Source organism: Pseudophryne corroboree, chromosome 3 (genome assembly GCF_028390025.1).
Source record: "Pseudophryne corroboree isolate aPseCor3 chromosome 3, aPseCor3.hap2, whole genome shotgun sequence".
Taxonomy (NCBI): domain Eukaryota; kingdom Metazoa; phylum Chordata; class Amphibia; order Anura; family Myobatrachidae; genus Pseudophryne; species Pseudophryne corroboree.
The window spans coordinates 144,398,393-144,416,732 of NC_086446.1; the positions used below are offsets into that span (position 1 = coordinate 144,398,393).

At 46.2% G+C, this 18,340-nt stretch overlaps 6 non-coding genes across 6 annotated transcripts; all 6 read right to left on the bottom strand.

Annotated features, from left to right (window-relative positions):
- Positions 1-610: 610 nt before the first annotated feature.
- LOC134899305 (U1 spliceosomal RNA) lies at positions 611-773 on the bottom strand. The gene has a single exon (XR_010172984.1). It is a non-coding gene; the product is annotated as a U1 spliceosomal RNA (small nuclear RNA).
- A 152-nt stretch (positions 774-925) lies between these two features.
- LOC134899152 (U1 spliceosomal RNA) lies at positions 926-1,089 on the bottom strand. The gene has a single exon (XR_010172834.1). It is a non-coding gene; the product is annotated as a U1 spliceosomal RNA (small nuclear RNA).
- Positions 1,090-1,764: 675 nt separating this feature from the next.
- LOC134899270 (U1 spliceosomal RNA) lies at positions 1,765-1,927 on the bottom strand. The gene has a single exon (XR_010172950.1). It is a non-coding gene; the product is annotated as a U1 spliceosomal RNA (small nuclear RNA).
- A 152-nt stretch (positions 1,928-2,079) lies between these two features.
- Positions 2,080-2,243, bottom strand: LOC134899134 (U1 spliceosomal RNA). Its single transcript, XR_010172816.1, has one exon. It is a non-coding gene; the product is annotated as a U1 spliceosomal RNA (small nuclear RNA).
- Positions 2,244-2,917: 674 nt separating this feature from the next.
- LOC134899419 (U1 spliceosomal RNA) lies at positions 2,918-3,080 on the bottom strand. Its single transcript, XR_010173096.1, has one exon. It is a non-coding gene; the product is annotated as a U1 spliceosomal RNA (small nuclear RNA).
- A 152-nt stretch (positions 3,081-3,232) lies between these two features.
- LOC134898858 (U1 spliceosomal RNA) lies at positions 3,233-3,396 on the bottom strand. The gene has a single exon (XR_010172547.1). It is a non-coding gene; the product is annotated as a U1 spliceosomal RNA (small nuclear RNA).
- Between the last annotated feature and the right edge of the window lie 14,944 nt (positions 3,397-18,340).

The following is an 18,340-nucleotide window of genomic DNA, read 5'->3' on the forward strand; positions in this document are numbered from 1 at the left end:
TTCAACTGAGGCAGCACAAGGGAACTCTCATCTGGGGACAACAACTGCAGGGAGAACACATATTTTCAGATGAACATGGGAGGGCAGAAGGCTGCCTAATACTGAAGCACCCCCAAACAACAAACCAAATGCAACAACTAGTGCAAGCATTCCTGGGGGAAGGCCTGCAGCAGATGGATTTGCATATGGTGATGTCATCCAAGCAGTGGGTCAAAGTTGGCTTCAACCCTCGTCTGCATATGAAAAGAAAAAAGGGATGTGCAGGGCATGGCGGCCTTTTGCGGCGCTTGGATGACCCCTAATTCACATTAAACACCTCCACCCTCCTTCGGTGTGGTGCTCATGTTGGCTATGCCCCAGCCCCTGAAGCATTCAAGCTGATTTCTTGCAGCAGCTGGGCACTGTAACAGCTCCAGAGCTGCTCTGTAAAGCATGTAAAAGGGTGTGGGCCCTGCAGCACTACCTGTAGTTTGCATTGACGTTGGAAGGCACAAAGTAAGCAGACAGGAGAGGTCATAATAGTGCGCAAGGGCATAGAAGGGAGCGGCTCAAGAAAAGAGAAGTGGAAACAGACAGCAAACTAGGCTGGAGAGAGACCTGAGACAAAGAGATCTGAATTATACGAGAGCCGACCAGGGGAAACACAAATTATGCAGTCAAGTTTCCCACATTTGGGGAAATCGCAAGAGCAGCACACCCAGAGTGCAATGGGTGAGCCTTGCCCTGGGAGAAGCACCTTCATGATCATAGTATCTCACCTGGCAGGTAAGTAGGAGTTGGGCTAGAGCTGGGTAGGGTCGCTGCTCGGGCACTTCCCTGTCAAGTGAAGGAGATCCAACTGAGTCAGCACAAGGGTACTCTCGAAAGAAGAACAAGGCTAGAGGAAGATCTGAGACAAAGAAATCTGACTTTTACCAGAGCTGACCAGAGGAAAGCACAAACACAGTCCCCCACTACCACAAATAATGAAGTCAAGTTTCCCACATTTGGGGAAATCACAGGGGTCAGCATACCCAGAATGCAATGAATGAACCTCACCCTGGGATAACAATCTTCATTACCATGATATCTCCTATGCAAAATAAGTATGATTTGGGATAGGGCTGGGGAGGGCCGCTGCTCAGGCACATCTCTGTCAAGTAAAGGAGATTCAACTGAGGCAGCACAAGGGAACTCTCATCTGGGGACAACAACTGCAGGGAGAACACATATTTTCAGATGAACATGGGAGGGCAGAAGGCTGCCTAATACTGAAGCACCCCCAAACAACAAACCAAATGCAACAACTAGTACAAGCATTCCTGGGGGAAGGTCTGCAGAAGACGGATTTGCATACAGCGATGTCATCCAAGCAGTGGGCCAAAGTTGGCTGGAACCCTCATCTGCATATGAAAAGAGAAAAGGGGTATGCAGGGAATGGCGGCCTTTTGCGGCGCTTAGATGACCCTTAGTTCGCATTAAACACCCCCACCCTCCTTCGGTGTGGGGCTCATGTTGGCAATGCCCCAGCCCCTGAAGCATTCAAGCTGATTTCTTGCAGCAGCTTGGCACTGTAACAGCTCCAGAGCTGCTCTGTAATGCAAGTAAAAGTTTGTGGGCCCTGCAGCACTACCTGTAGTTTGCATTGTGCATTGGAAGGCACAAAGTAAGCAGACAGGAGGAGAAGTCAGGATAGTGCACAAGGGTATAGAAGGGAGGGGCTCAAAAAAAAAAGAAGTGGAAACAGACTGCAAACTAGGCTGGAGAGAGACCTGAGACAAAGAGATCTGAATTATATGAAAGCCGACCAGTGGAAACACAAATTATGCAGTCAAGTTTCCCACATTTGGGGAAATCACAGGGGCAGCACACCCAGAGTGCAATGGGTGAGCCTTGCCCTGGGAGAAGCACCTTCATGATCATAGTATCTCACCTGGCAGGTAAGTAGGAGTTGGGCTAGAGCTGGGGAGGGTCGCTGCTTGGGCACCCCCCTGTCAAGTAAAGGAGATCCAACTGAGGCAGCACAAGGGAACTCTCGAAAGAAGAACAAGGCTAGAGGAAGATCTGAGACAAAGAAATCTGACTTCTACCAGAGCTGACCAGAGGAAAGCACAAACACAGTCCCCCACTACCACAAATAATGCAGTCAAGTTTCCCACATTTGGGGAAATCACAGGGGTCAGCATACCCAGAATGCAATGAATGAACCTCACCCTGGGATAACAGTCTTCATTACCATGATATCTCCTATGCAAAATAAGTATGATTTGGGATAGGGCTGGGGAGGGCCGCTGCTCAGGCACATCTCTGTCAAGTAAAGGAGATTCAACTGAGGCAGCACAAGGGAACTCTCATCTGGGAACAACAACTGCAGGGAGAACACATATTTTCAGATGAACATGGGAGGGCAGAAGGCTGCCTAATACTGAAGCACCCCCAAACAACAAACCAAATGCAACAACTAGTACAAGCATTCCTGGGGGAAGGTCTGCAGAAGCCGGATTTGCATACAGTGATGTCATCCAAGCAGTGGGCCAAAGTTGGCTGGAACCCTCATCTGCATATGAAAAGAGAAAAGGGGTATGCAGGGAATGGCGGCCTTTTGCGGCGCTTGGATGACCCTTAGTTCGCATTAAACACCCCCACCCTCCTTCGGTGTGGGGCTCATGTTGGCAATGCCCCAGCCCCTGAAGCATTCAAGCTGATTTCTTGCAGCAGCTTGGCACTGTAACAGCTCCAGAGCTGCTCTGTAATGCAAGTAAAAGTTTGTGGGCCCTGCAGCACTACCTGTAGTTTGCATTGTGCATTGGAAGGCACAAAGTAAGCAGACAGGAGGAGAAGTCAGGATAGTGCACAAGGGTATAGAAGGGAGGGGCTCAAAAAAGAAGAAGTGGAAACAGACTGCAAACTAGGCTGGAGAGAGACCTGAGACAAAGAGATCTGAATTATATGAAAGCCGACCAGTAGAAACACAAATTATGCAGTCAAGTTTCCCACATTTGGGGAAATCACAGGGGCAGCACACCCAGAGTGCAATGAGTGACCCTTGCCCTGGGAGAAGCACCTTCATGATCATAGTATCTCACCTGGCAGGTAAGTAGGAGTTGGGCTAGAGCTGGGGAGGGTCGCTGCTTGGGCACCCCCCTGTCAAGTAAAGGAGATCCAACTGAGGCAGCACAAGGGAACTCTCGAAAGAAGAACAAGGCTAGAGGAAGATCTGAGACAAAGAAATCTGACTTTTACCAGAGCTGACCAGAGGAAAGCACAAACACAGTCCCCCACTACCACAAATAATGCAGTCAAGTTTCCCAAATTTGGGGAAATCACAGGGGTCAGCATACCCAGAATGCAATGAATGAACCTCACCCTGGGAGAACAATCTTCATGACCATGGTATCTCCTATGCAAAATAAGTATGATTTGGGATAGGGCTGGGGAGGGCCGCTGCTCAGGCACATCTCTGTCAAGTAAAGAAGATTCAACTGAGGCAGCACAAGGGAACTCTCATCTGGGGACAACAACTGCAGGGAGAACACATATTTTCAGATGAACATGGGAGGGCAGAAGGCTGCCTAATACTGAAGCACCCCCAAACAACAAACCAAATGCAACAACTAGTGCAAGCATTCCTGCGGGAAGGCCTGCAGCAGATGGATTTGCATATGGTGATGTCATCCAAGCAGTGGGTCAAAGTTGGCTTCAACCCTCGTCTGCATATGAAAAGAGAAAAGGGGCGTGCAGGGCATGGCGGCCTTTTGCGGCGCTTGGATGACCTATAGTTTGCATTAAACACCTCCACCCTCCTTCGGTGTGGGGCTCATGTTGGCTATGCCCCAGCCCCTGAAGCATTCAAGCTGATTTCTTGCAGAAGCTGGGCACTGTAACAGCTCCAGAGATGCTCTGTATGGCAAGTAAAAGGGTGTGGGCCCTGCAGCACTACCTGTAGTTCGCATTGTGCGTTGGAAGGCACAAAGTAAGCAGATGGGAGAAGTCAGGATAGTGCGCAAGGGCATAGAAGGGAGCGGCTCAAGAAAAGAGAAGTGGAAACAGACAGCAAACTAGGCTGGAGAGCTCTTCTGTCTATATTTTGCAAACCTGCTCTTGTCCTCTCCAGCTGCTCCATGTAGATTTGACGTCTGGAAAGGTGCATAACCCACTGACAAGCAGGCACACTCCTGCATGAGTTTTCTCTCTCACTAGCTGGATGATACACAATCATTTGCATGTGCTCCACCTCCGACACACCACCCACCCAACCACCCAGTGACCAGAGCCACCCACAAGCCAACTGGCTCCGTGATTTAATTTGCACAGTGTAGTCATCCAGGCAGCATGTCCTTCTCAATGGAAGGATCTCTGGTTCCATGGAATCTTCCACATTGGAATGCTGCGGAATAAAAAGGATTTAAATATTCAGCTTGCTAGCATTCAATGTACCTGCGGCTTGGCTTTAGCACATGGGTCTTCATCCTGTGGCCCTCCAGCTGCTGTGAAACTACACATCCCAGCATGCCCTGCCACAGTTTTGCTATTAAGGTATGCTAAAACTGAGGCAGGGCATGCTGGGATGTGTAGTTCCACAGCAGCTGGAGGGTCGCAGGTTGAAGACCCATGTTCTAGCATGCCTGTTCTATGATGCATGTACCGTGATGTCACAATCAGCTTGGAATGGGGTGTCTAGCAGGCATTTGCTGACAGCCACTTGAGGGAGACACACATCAGGAGATGCAGCATATCGGAGGTCTTCGATGCCTTTCCAGCAAATGCACACCACCTGCTGCTGGTCTGGACACAAAACAATGCCCACAATCGAAGTCCCAAAATGCCCAACTACAGGATTCATGTAAGTAGTGGATTTAGGAATGAATTTAGAAGTAGGAAATTAAGTTAGTTCACAAGTACATTCAAATTCAGATCTAAAGTCTAGGTAGGCCTCACGTCCTGGCAGCCCCCAGCACTTAAAAATGCCTTGATTAGAGGTAGAGAATTAAATGTAGATAAAAAGTAGACACAAAATAAGACTCCACAGAGCAGTTATCAGGTGTCTTTATCAATTGTTGCATTTAAAAAATCAAGCAATTAGGGAACACAATGTTGCAACAATGTAACCCTATTTGCAAAATAGTACTGAATAAGTTTGTCGATGTAAGACATTTGCAAAGGCGCATCCAAAACACGCTGGAAAATGCAACTGAATCTGTTTTTGGAGGCTAGAATAGGAAATGTGCATCGGTCCTACAAGTACTGAAAGCTCTTCTACCATCTCCCTTTTCTGAAAAGCCATTTAATATATGGTTCCCAGATAGGGGACATATCAGATATTGCCTTTCAAAAGCAGCAAATATCATACCACTTCTATTGCCATCAAAGATAAACATTGATTGTTTTCAGATATTGGATTGAAAAAGCAGTCTTTATTGACATAAAGAAGCAAAAAAACATACATAAACATTACACACATAAGTACTGTGTTGCAGCACAGATAAAACACAATACAAATGCTGTCGGTATAGTACAGTTCAAGAACTACAGCACAGGCCAGCCTACACTATAAATCATGAACTGCACTATACATTTAAACAATACAATAATACAACAGTTAATAAGGCTATGGGTGTGGAGTGTAAGAGGGTGAGGGAATCACAAGCCCGAAGCTTTATTGAAAGACAGACACATATAAAAGGAGGATTAATAAATACAAAGATATCCTTTACTATAGAATGTAGTCCAATCCGGTCTTTCAACTCTTCCACAACTTAAAAACGGATAGTGTTCCCAAGCCTTCCATCCTGGAATATCTTCAGTCTCTCGCCAATGAAGAAAACAATCCCTCCAGCAGACTCTTCAACCACGATACAAGATCACAGCCAAAAGGGCGAGAAGCAACTACACTTTTGTTTAACCAAAATAGCTAAAACTTAGTGGAGGAAAGTGCAGTGCACCAAAACATAAGCTGACACAATCATGGAGAATGCGCCAGCATATATGCTCTTCTATCTATATTTTGCAAACCTGCTCTTGTCCCCTCCAGCTGCTCCATGTAGATTTGACGTCTGGCAAGGTGCATAACCCACTGACAAGCAGGCACACTCCTGCATGAGTTTTCACTCTCACTAGCTGGATGATACACATTCATTTGCATGTGCTCCACCTCCGACACACCACCCACCCAACCACCCAGTCACCAGAGCCACCCACAAGCCAACTGGCTCCGTGACTTAATTTGCACAGTGCAGTCATCCAGGCAGCATGTCCTTCTCAATGGAATAATCTCTGGTTCCATGGAATCTTCCGCATTGGAATGCTGCGGAACAAAAAGGATTTAAACATTCAGCTTGCTAGCATTCAATGTACCTGCGGCTTGGCTCTAGCACATGGGTCTTCATCCTGTGGCCCTCCAGCTGCTGTGAAACTACACATCCCAGCATGCCCTGCCACAGTTTTGCTATTAAGGTATGCTAAAACTGAGGCAGGGCATGCTGGGATGTGTAGTTCCACAGCAGCTGGAGGGTCGCAGGTTGAAGACCCATGTTCTAGCATGCCTGTTCTATGATGCATGTTCCGTGATGTCACAATCAGCTTGGAATGGGGTATCTAGCAGGCATTTGCTGACAGCCACTTGAGGTAGACACACATCAGGAGATGCAGCATATCGGAGGTCTTCGATGCCTTTCCAGCAAATGCACACCACCTGCTGCTGGTCTGGACACAAAACAATGCCCACAATCGAAGTCCCAAAATGCCCAACTACAGGATTCATGTAAGTAGTGAATTTAGGAATGAATTTAGAAGTAGGAAATTAAGTTAGTTCACAAGTACATTCAAATTCAGATCTAAAGTCTAGGTAGGCCTCACGTCCTGGCAGCCCCCAGCATTTAAAAATGCCTTGATTAGAGGTAGGGAATTAAATGTAGATAAGAAGTAGACGCAAAATAAGACTCCACAGAGCAGTTATCAGGTGTCTTTATCAATTGTTGCATTTAAAAAATCAAGCAATTAGGGAACACAATGTTGCAACAATGTAACCCTATTTGCAAAATAGTACTAAATAAGTTTGTCGATGTAAGACATTTGCAAAGGCGCATTTAAAACACACTGGAAAATGCAACTGAATCTGTTTTTGGAGGCTAGAATAGGAAATGTGCATCGGTCCAACAAGTACTGAAAGCTCTTCTACCATCTTCCTTTTCTGAAAAGCCATTTAATATATGGTTCCCAGATAGGGGACATATCAGATATTGCCTTTCAAAAGCAGCAAATATCATACCACTTCTATTGCCATCAAAGATAAACATTGATTGTTTTCAGATATTGGATTGAAAAAGCAGTCTTTATTGACATAAAGAAGCAAAAAAACATACATAAACATTACACACATAAGTACTGTGTTGCAGCACAGCCAAAACACAATACAAATGCTGTCGGTATAGTACAGTTCAAGAACTACAGCACAGGCCAGCCTACACTATAAATCATGAACTGCACTATACATTTAAACTATACAATAATACAACAGTTAATAAGGCTATGTGTGTGGAGTGTAAGAGGGTGAGGGAATCACAAGACCGAAGCTTTATTGTAACACAGACACATATAAGGGGAGGGGCAATAAATAGAAAGGTATCCTTTACTATAGAATGTAGTCCAATCCGACCTCTGTGCTCTTCCACAACTGAAAAACGGATAGTGTTCCCAAGCCTTCCATCCTGGAATATCTTTGGTCTTTCGCCAATGAAGAAAACAATCCCTCCCTCCAGCAGACCCTTCAACCACGATACAAGATCACAGCCAAAAGGCCGAGAAGCAACTACACTTGAGCTTAACAAAAATGGCTAAAACTTAGTGGAGGAAAGTGCAGTGCACCAAAACATAAGCTGACACAATCATGGAGAATGTGCCAGCAGATATGCTCTTCTATCTATATTTTGCAAACCTGCTCTTGTCCCCTCCAGCTGCTCTATGTAGATTTGACGTCTGGCAAGGTGCATAACCCACTGACAAGCAGGCACACTCCTGCATGAGTTTTCTCTCTCACTAGCTGGATGATACACAATCATTTGCATGTGCTCCACCTCCGACACACCACCCACCCAACCACCCAGTCACCAGAGCCACCCACAAACCAACTGGCTCCGTGATTTAATTTGCACAGTGTAGTCATCCAGGCAGCATGTCCTTCTCAATGGAAGGATCTCTGGTTCCATGGAATCTTCCACATTGGAATGCTGCGGAACAAAAAGGATTTAAATATTCAGCTTGCTAGCATTCAATGTACCTGCGGCTTGGCTCTAGCACATGGGTCTTCATCCTGTGGCCCTCCAGCTGCTGTGAAACTACACATCCCAGCATGCCCTGCCACAGTTTTGCTATTAAGGTATGCTAAAACTGAGGCAGGGCATGCTGGGATGTGTAGTTCCACAGCAGCTGGAGGGTCGCAGGTTGAAGACCCATGTTCTAGCATGCCTGTTCTATGATGCATGTACCGTGATGTCACAATCAGCTTGGAATGGGGTGTCTAGCAGGCATTTGCTGACAGACACTTGAGGGAGACACACATCAGGAGATGCAGCATATCGGAGGTCTTCGATGCCTTTCCAGCAAATGCACACCACCTGCTGCTGGTCTGGACACAAAACAATGCCCACAATCGAAGTCCCAAAATGCCCAACTACAGGATTCATGTAAGTAGTGGATTTAGGAATGAATTTAGAAGTAGGAAATTAAGTTAGTTCACAAGTACATTCAAATTCAGATCTAAAGTCTAGGTAGGCCTCACGTCCTGGCAGCCCCCAGCATTTAAAAATGCCTTGATTAGAGGTAGAGAATTAAATGTAGATAAGAAGTAGACACAAAATAAGACTCCACAGAGCAGTTATCAGCTGTCTTTATCAATTGTTGCATTTAAAAAATCAAGCAATTAGGGAACACAATGTTGCAACAATGTAACCCTATTTGCAAAATAGTACTAAATAAGTTTGTCGATGTAAGACATTTGCAAAGGCGCATCCAAAACACGCTGGAAAATGCAACTGAATCTGTTTTTGGAGGCTAGAATAGGAAATGAGCATCGGTCCTACAAGTACTGAAAGCTCTTCTCCCATCTCCCTTTTCTGAAAAGCCATTTAATATATGGTTCCCAGATAGGGGACATATCAGATATTGCCTTTAAAAAGCAGCAAATATCATACCACTTCTATTGCCATCAAAGATAAACATTGATTGTTTTCAGATATTGGATTGAAAAAGCAGTCTTTATTGACATAAAGAAGCAAAAAAACATACATAAACATTACACACATAAGTACCGTGTTGCAGCACAGCCAAAACACAATACAAATGCTGTCGGTATAGTACAGTTCAAGAACTACAGCACAAGCCAGCCTACACTATAAATCATGAACTGCACTATACATTTAAACAATACAATAATACAACAGTTAATAAGGCTATGGGTGTGGAGTGTAAGAGGGTGAAGGAATCACAAGCCCGAAGCTTTATTGAAAGACAGACACATATAAATGGAGGATTAATAAATACAAAGATATCCTTTACTATAGAATGTAGTCCAATCCGGTCTTTCAACTCTTCCACAACTGAAAAACGGATAGTGTTCCCAAGCCTTCCATCCTGGAATATCTTCAGTCTCTCGCCAATGAAGAAAACAATCCCTCCAGCAGACTCTTCAACCACGATACAAGATCACAGCCAAAAGGGCGAGAAGCAACTACACTTGCGTTTAACCAAAATGGCTAAAACTTAGTGAAGGAAAGTGCAGTGCACCAAAACATAAGCTGACACAATCATGGAGAATGCGCCAGCATATATGCTCTTCTATCTATATTTTGCAAACCTGCTCTTGTCCCCTCCAGCTGCTCCATGTAGATTTGACGCCTGGCAAGGTGCATAACCCACTGACAAGCAGGCACACTCCTGCATGAGTTTTCACTCTCACTAGCTGGATGATACACATTCATTTGCATGTGCTCCACCTCCGACACACAGCCCACCCAACCACCCAGTCACCAGAGCCACCCACAAGCCAACTGGCTCCGTGATTTAATTTGCACAGTGCAGTCATCAAGGCAGCATGTCCTTCTCAATGGAATAATCTCTGGTTCCATGGAATCTTCCGCATTGGAATGCTGCGGAACAAAAATGATTTAAACATTCAGCTTGCTAGCATTCAATGTACCTGCGGCTTGGCTCTAGCACATGGGTCTTCATCCTGTGGCTCTCCAGCTGCTGTGAAACTACACATCCCAGCATGCCCTGCCACAGTTTTGCTATTAAGGTATGCTAAAACTGAGGCAGGGCATGCTGGTATATGTAGTTCCACAGCAGCTGGAGGGTCGCAGGTTGAAGACCCATATTCTAGCATGCCTGTTCTATGATGCATGTTCCGTGATGTCACAATCAGCTTGGAATGGGGTGTCTATCATGCATTTGCTGACAGCCACTTGAGGGAGACACACATCAGGAGATGCAGCATATCGGAGGTCTTCGATGCCTTTCCAGCAAATGCACACCACCAGCTGCTGGTCTGGACACAAAACAATGCCCACAATTGAAGGCTCAAAATGCCCAACTACAGGATTAATGTAAGTAGTGAATTTAGGAATGAATTTAGAAGTAGAAAATTAAGTTAGTTCACAAGTACATTCAAATTCAGATCTAAAGTCTAGGTAGGCCTCACGTCCTGGCAGCCCCCAGCATTTAAAAATGCCTTGATTAGAGGTAGGGAATTAAATGTAGATAAGAAGTAGACACAAAATAAGACTCCACAGAGCAATTATCAGGTGTCTTTATCAATTGTTGCATTTAAAAAAATCAAGCAATTAGGGAACACAATGTTGCGACAATGTAACCCTATTTGCAAAATAGTACTAAATAAGTTTGTCGATGTAAGACATTTGCAAAGGCGCAAACAAAACACGCTGGAAAATGCAACTGAATCTGTTTTTGGAGGTTTGAATAGATGCAGGATCAAGTAGCTCAATGGGTAAGGTATTTGATTAGAATTCAACAGGTTATAGGTTTGAATCCTGGGTATGATAGTTTGAGGTGTTATTTAATAAAGTATGTTTATATATTAGTCACACATGGCTTACTTGTACAAATGGCATGTCACCAGTTAGTGCTGACTGCTGATATGCCATTTGCACAAACACGCCATGTGTGACTGTATATGCATTTAAGGAGGGCACCCCGGCAATACCACAAACCATTGAGTGTCAAGTATACTAGATATATCTTCATATCTCATGTGCTTTCTCTGAGACCAATCTTGTTATGCCCCTTCCCCACAAGGCATGCGCCTTTTGTCCATATTGCAAAAATGGGGAGGGGGGGGGCATATAATTATCTGTCACAGGGCACCAAAAAGTCTAGTTATGGCTCTGGTATGCATTATGTAATCTGGCAGACCATATCTCCAACACTGGCTGGTTGGAATAGAAATCCGGTTATCTATGTGAGCAAATGACCATCAACGATTTACTCTCAAACACTAGAAAATGGACAAAAATGGTCCCCTAAACAAATTGGTTAAATTTTGGGTTTAACCAATTTGTGTAATGACCATTTTTGACCACTTTTCTAGTGTTTGGGAGCAAATGGTTAATTGACATTTGCTCCTATACATTACCAGATTTTCATTCCATCCATCCAGACTGGATAGATAGCCTGACAGATAATTGTGTAGTGTACGCCCAGGATAACTGTCAGTTGTGCTTTCTTTTATGACGGCACATAAATGGGTGGGCAGATCCAGAGCAAGCACTGCCCACTCATGCATAGTTGTCAACTGATGTGAAGTTCCAGGGGGCAATCTCAGTTATAAAGAAAAGTATCTGGAAATTGTCCCTAGTTTATAAAAAAAATTAAAAAAAATTGATCAACTCCATTTATTTAGTATGATATCCCAGGTGATAGGATGCCGGCAGTCAGAACAACATACTTTATTAAATAACACATCTCAAACTACCATACCCAGGATTCAAACCTATAACCTGTTGAATTCTAATCAAACACCCTACCTATTGAGCTATTTGATCCTGCATAAAAATTGTGAACATTATATGAAGCTATTGGTACTTTGAAAAAAAAAGTATCAGCATTACAACGCAGCAGATCCATGCAGTTTGCAGCCACACACTACATGTATCTGCTCAGCCACAATGCTGATTATTTCTTCACAAAGTACAAGGTAAGCTCCAAACAGAATTCTCTAGCTTAGAATTATGCCAAACCTAGAAGTCGGGCCCCCCACCCTGGGATCCCCCAGAGGGAGGCCTGCACCGTCATGCGGCAGGCTTGTCCGTTTTGGAAGCAGGCTGATGGGCAGCCCAGGCTTGCTTCAGTCTGGGCTTGGCAGGTCTGGAAGCATGAGCTTGCTTTGGGTATGCCTGACCTTGGGTACGCTTTACCTTGAGGATGAAAGGGCCAAGGGAAAGTACTTTTAGCCTTCTGCGTGGTAGGAGTCATACTAGGTAGGCAAGCTGTTTTAGCAGTAGCCAGATCAGCTACAATCTTATTGAGGTCTTCTCCAAAGAGAGTGTCTCCCTTGAAAGGAAGCACCTCCAGGGTTTTCTTGGAATCCATATCCACCGACCAGGATCTCAACCAGCTGTATAAAGTATTACCTTGGAACTGGCTCTCCACTCCCCATTATCTGGTTATCATGGCTTCCTCCGCCAGTGTCCAGACTCGCTTGCTGAAGCTCGGCCACTTCTTCCTAGCAGCAGGCTCCTGGATCACTGGGCAGCAGAGGTGCTTGGGAGCCGGAAGGGGGCGGAGCAATCAGGCAGGCAGTTGCAGTGCTGCCCAGCTATCTGTGGTGTGAGAAGAAGCAGGGGCACCCCACCGCTGGCAGTGCTGCAGCTAGCGGTGGTGGCAGCGGCGAGGCTGCTGGGCTGGGTCTTGAAAAAGGTGGAAAGAAGGGTGTTACGGCATGGAATGTACAAACTGCGAGACCCTGCTGGTAGCGCCTTTGTCTATTTAGTAGGAAGGGCACGTAACAGCCGGAGGGCAATGGAGGAAGCCCCTTTAGGGCTGGAGCCCGGCGGCAACTGACTCCGTTGTCTCTGGCAGTTCCGCCCCTGGACTAGAGGAATGGTCAAGAACATGGCAACATTTAATGCCAAAAAATGCAAAATCATACACGTCTCAAAAATACAAAGGCTAACTATAATATTAAGGGCATTATAATGGCAAGAGGAAAGCTATCTAAGTATTACTATTTCAGGTGAGCAATGTAACAAAGCAATAGGAAAGGCAAGTCAGATGCTTAGGTAAAGAACCAGTAGCAGAAAAAAGTAATACAGGTTGAGTATCCCATATCCAAATATTCCGAAATACGGAATATTCCGAAATACGGACTTTTTTGAGTGAGACTGAGATAGTGAAACCTTTGTTTTTTGATGGCTCAGTGTACACAAACTTTGTTTAATACTCAAAGTTATTAAAAATATTGTATTAAATGAACTTCAGACTGTGTGTATAAGGTGTATATGACACATAAATGAATTCTGTGAATGTACACACACTTTGTTTAATGCACAAAGTTATAAAAAATATTGGCTAAAATTACCTTCAGGCTGTGTATATATGGTATATATGAAACATAAATGCATTCTGTGCTTAGATTTAGGTCCCATCACCATAATATCTCGTTATGGTATGCAATTATTCCAAAATACAGAAAAATCCGATATCCAAAATTCCTCTGGTCCCAAGCATTTTGGATAAGGGATACTCAACCTGTAATGCCACTGTATAGGTCCTTGGTACAGCCACATTTAGAATCCTGTGTTCAGTTCCAGAAGCCATATCTCAAGTCCTGTTGGAGAAAGAGCACTATATAAATAAATAGTATCAAAATTTGTTTCACGGCACCCCTAGGCCAAAGTTTTTTTTATTGAGAAATTCAGAAAAAAATATAAAATTAAGTAAATTGTGTTTATAGCATGTCATCCTCAGGTTCAGTTATGTTGTGAGGGAATGGTTTTGCCAATTTAATAAAGTATAAATAATTTTAATTGGTCCTGGACCACCAAACTATGCTACCAGTGCAAGAACCCCAGTTTGGAAACTACTGCCATAAAATAAACCTTTTTTGTTTTTTTTAAACTACATGTAATACACCTTAGATCTCAGTTCCTAAAAGGTTTTAAACCCTTGCATACAGTAAACTACACATATTTAAAAATCCTACACCGGGCACAAGTGCTCACGGGCCAATTTCATGGCAGTCTCGGATAGAAGGGCATTGTGGATTCACCAAGGGAATGCTGATGCTGACTCCAAGAAGCCTCTTCAAGATCGCAGGAGCAGAGTCCTCTGCTTCTGCCAAATCCACTGCATGACGCTGGGGCTCTCTTGCAGGAGCCCACACCAGTGGGGGGCACCAGGGGCGGAACTACTGGCAGGGCAGGCAGTGCATTGCACTGGTGCCCCACCGCACTCAAGGGCCCACAGCCGCCGGCATTACAATGAGTCACAATGACTCATTGTATTATGCCGCAGCCGCACACCAGCGCTCCCGTCAGGTCTGCGTCCTGCGACTCCCGCCGCCCGCCCGTCGTAACGAACAGATCAGGCCAGGGCACTACGGGCAGCAGCCGCAGCACCAGACACGCTGCCGCCTCTGTAACACACGAAGAGGGAGGAGGGTCGCTTGGAGATGAGAGGAGCAGCGGCACGGGCGGGAGGAGGAGGAGGAGGGAGGTGAAGGAAGGAGCCGCAGCAGCGCTTTGTTACTGGTGGAGGCGCTGCTGCTGCTGCCCCTCTGCTTCACTATAGGCTGTCTTCCGAGAACAGCCTATAGTGAAGCAGAGGGGCAGCAGCAGCAGCGCCTCCACCAATAAGACAGCGCTGCTGCGGCTCCCTCCTCCACCTCCCTCCTCCTCCTTCTCTACTGCCCGGGAATCGTCAAGCTGCACGAGAAGCCTGAGCCAGCGGAGAGGGTAAGTATAATTCTTCTTTCTTTCTTTCTTTCTTTCTTTCTTTCTTTCTTTCTTTCTTTCTTTCTTTCTTTCTTTCTTTCTTTCTTTCTTTCGTCTCTTTCTTTCTTTGTTGGGACTGCCTGCCGCTATGTGTAAAAAGGGGGAATCTGCCTGCAGCTATGTGTAAAAGGGGGGAATCTGCCTGCAGCTATGTGTTAAAAGGGGGAATCTGCCTGCAGCTATGTGTAAAAAGGGGGACTACCTTCCGCAATGTGTAAAAAGGGGGAATCTGCCTGCCGCTATGTGTAAAAAGGGGGAATCTGCCTGCAGCTATGTGTAAAAAGGGGGACTGCCTGCCGCAATGTGTAAAAAGGGGGAATCTGCCTGCCGCAATGTGTAAAAAGGGGGAAGCTGCTTGCCGCAATGTGTAAAAAGGGGGAATCTGCTTGCCGCAATGTGTAACAAGGGGGAATCTGCCTGCCGTAATGTGTAACAAGGGGGATGCTGTCTGCCGTAATGTGTAACAAGGGCACGCTGTCTGCCATAATGTGTAACAAGGGCAAGCTGTCTGCTGTAATGTGTAACAAGGGCAAGCTGTCTGCTGTAATGTGTAAAAAGTGTACGATGTCTGCCATTATGTGTAACAAGGGCAGGCTGACTGCTGTTATGTGAAAAAAGTGTACGCTGTCTGCCGCTATGTTTAACAAGGGCAGGCTGTCTGCCGTTATGTGTAAAAAGTGTACGCTGTCTGCCGCTATGTTTAACAAGGGCAGGCTGTCTGCCGTTATGTGAAAAAAATGTACGCTGTCTGCCGCTATGTGTAACAAGGGCACGCTGTCTGCCGTTGTGTAAAAAAGGGGGATGCTGTCTGCCGTAATGTGTAAAAAGGGGACGCTGTCTGCTGTAATGTGTAAAAAGAGGACGCTGTCTGCTGTAATGTGTAAAAAGAGGAATCTGTCCGCCGTAAGGTGTAAAAGGGTCTCTACCTGGTGTAGTGGTGCTACTGTGCGGCGTAATTTGAATAATGGAGACTACTGTGCACCGTTTTATGAATTGGTATTATTTTGTGGCCACACCCCTTAACCACGAAGCCACGCCACTATGTTTTTTTGCGCGCGCCTACGGCGCGCACTGCCCCTGTTTTGCATGCAGGGGTGGGGCTCCAATGCCGTTTCTTGCACACACTGCTAAAATGTCTAGTTACGGCACTGTTGCTAAGTATCCACTTCCCTGAGCAGGCCCCCCTAACCAGATCCTCTTCAGGGGTGAGGGGGTGGACTTGGATGGGAAGGGATGGGGGGGGGGCCCAAGCCATTTTGTCGCACATGGGCCCACTGCTCGCTAGTTCCACCACTGGGGGGCACGTCTAAAACTCTTCAGTCAGTTCTGGATTCATTCGGACCTGGACTCGTGGGTTTTACAAATAGTGTCCCAAGGGTACAAACTGGGGTTTCAAGAAGTTCCCCCTCACCGATTGTTCAAATCAGCCTTAGTCAGCAGGGAGAAGGTTTTTATTCAAGCCTCTTCGTGGTCCCGAAGCCGGACGGCTCAGTCAGACCAATCTTAAATCTGAAATCCCTTAATTTCTACCTAAAGAAATTCAATTTCAAGATGGAATCTCTCAGGGTAGTGATCTCCAGTCCGGGGGATAAAGGAGATTTCCTGGTTTTGGTAGACATAAAGGATGCCTACTTACATGTTCCCATTTAGCCACTGCATCAAGCTACCTGAGGTTTGCAATTCAGGATTGTCATTATCAATTTCAGACGTTGCCGTTTGGTCTGTCCACGGCTCCGAGGATTTTCACCAGGGTGATGGCGGAAATGATGGTTCTCCTTCGCAAGCAAGGAGTCACAATTATCCCGTACTTGGATGATCTCCTGATAAAGGCGAGATCCAGGTACCAGTTGGTGCAAAACATCTACTCTCCCTGACAGTTCTTTAACAACATGGTTGGCTCCTAAACTTGCCAAAATCGCAGTTGGTCCTAATGACGCGGTTGTTGTTTTTGGGAGTGATACTGGACACAGAAGAGGTTTTCTTCTAGTGGAATGGCTCTGGAGATCCAGAGTCTGGTCAAACAAATTCTGAAACCAGCAAGAGTGTTAATCCATCAATGCATTCGGTTGCTGGGGAAGATGGTTGCGGCCTACGAGGCCATTCAGTTTGGCAGGCTCCATGCCAGAGTGTTCCAGTGGGACCTGTTGGACAAGTGGTCCGGATCCCACCTACACATGCACCGGAGGATAATCCTGTCTTCCAAGACCAGAATCTCACTCCATTGGTGGCTGCACAGTTCTCACCACCTAGAGGGGCGATGGTTTGGGATCCAGGACGGGATCCTAGGGACCACGGATGCAACCCTCCGAGGCTGGGGAGCGGTCACACAGGGGGAAAACATCCAAGGAAGATGGTCAAGTCAGGAAAGTTGTCTCCACATAAATGTTCTGGAGTTAAGGGCCATTTAATAACTGCAGACACAGTACGCACTGGGACGGGTGCCCAGCATCCTCTACGGACTAAGAGAAAAGGATTTACCAGTAGGTATTAAAATCCTATTTTCTCTAAAGTCCTAGAGGATGCTGGGGACTCCGTAAGGACCATGGGGATAGACGGGCTCCGCAGGAGACATGGGCACTTTAAGAAAGACTTTAGTTCTGGGTGTGCACTGGCTCCTCCCTCTATGCCCCTCCTCCAGACCTCAGTTTGATACTGTGCCCAGTGGAGACTGGGTGCTTTTCAGGAGCTCTCCTGAGCTTTCTGACAGAAAGTATTTTGTTAGGTTTTTAATTTTCAGGGAGCACTGCTGGCAACAGACTCCCTCATCGAGGGACTGAGGGGAGAGAAGCAGCCCTACTCTCTGAGTTGCAAGGTCCTGCTTCTTAGGCTACTGGACACCATTAGCTCCAGAGGGATTGGTACGCAGGATCTCACCCTCGCCGTCCGTCCCAGAGCCGCGCCTCCGTCCCCCTCGCAGAGCCGGAAGATAGAAGCCGGGTGAGTATGAGAAGAAAAGAAGACTTCAGAGGCGGCAGAAGACTTCATGATCTTCACTGAGGTAACGCACAGCACTGCAGCTGTGTGCCTTTGCTCCCATACACCTCACATACTCCGGTCACTGTAAGGGTGCAGGGCGCAGGGGGGGCGCCCTGGGCAGCAATATAAACCTCTTTCGCAAAAATATAACATATATACAGCTGGGCACTGTATATATGTATGAGCCCCCACCAATTTTACAGTTTAAGCGGGACAGAAGCCCGCCTCCGAGGGGGCGGGGCTTCTCCCTCAGCACTCACCAGCGCCATTTTTTCTCCACAGCACCGCTGAGAGGAAGCTCCCCGGACTCTACCCTGCTTATACCACGTTAGACAAGAGGGTTGAAAAGAGGGGGGGGGGCACATAATTCGCAAATTACATAC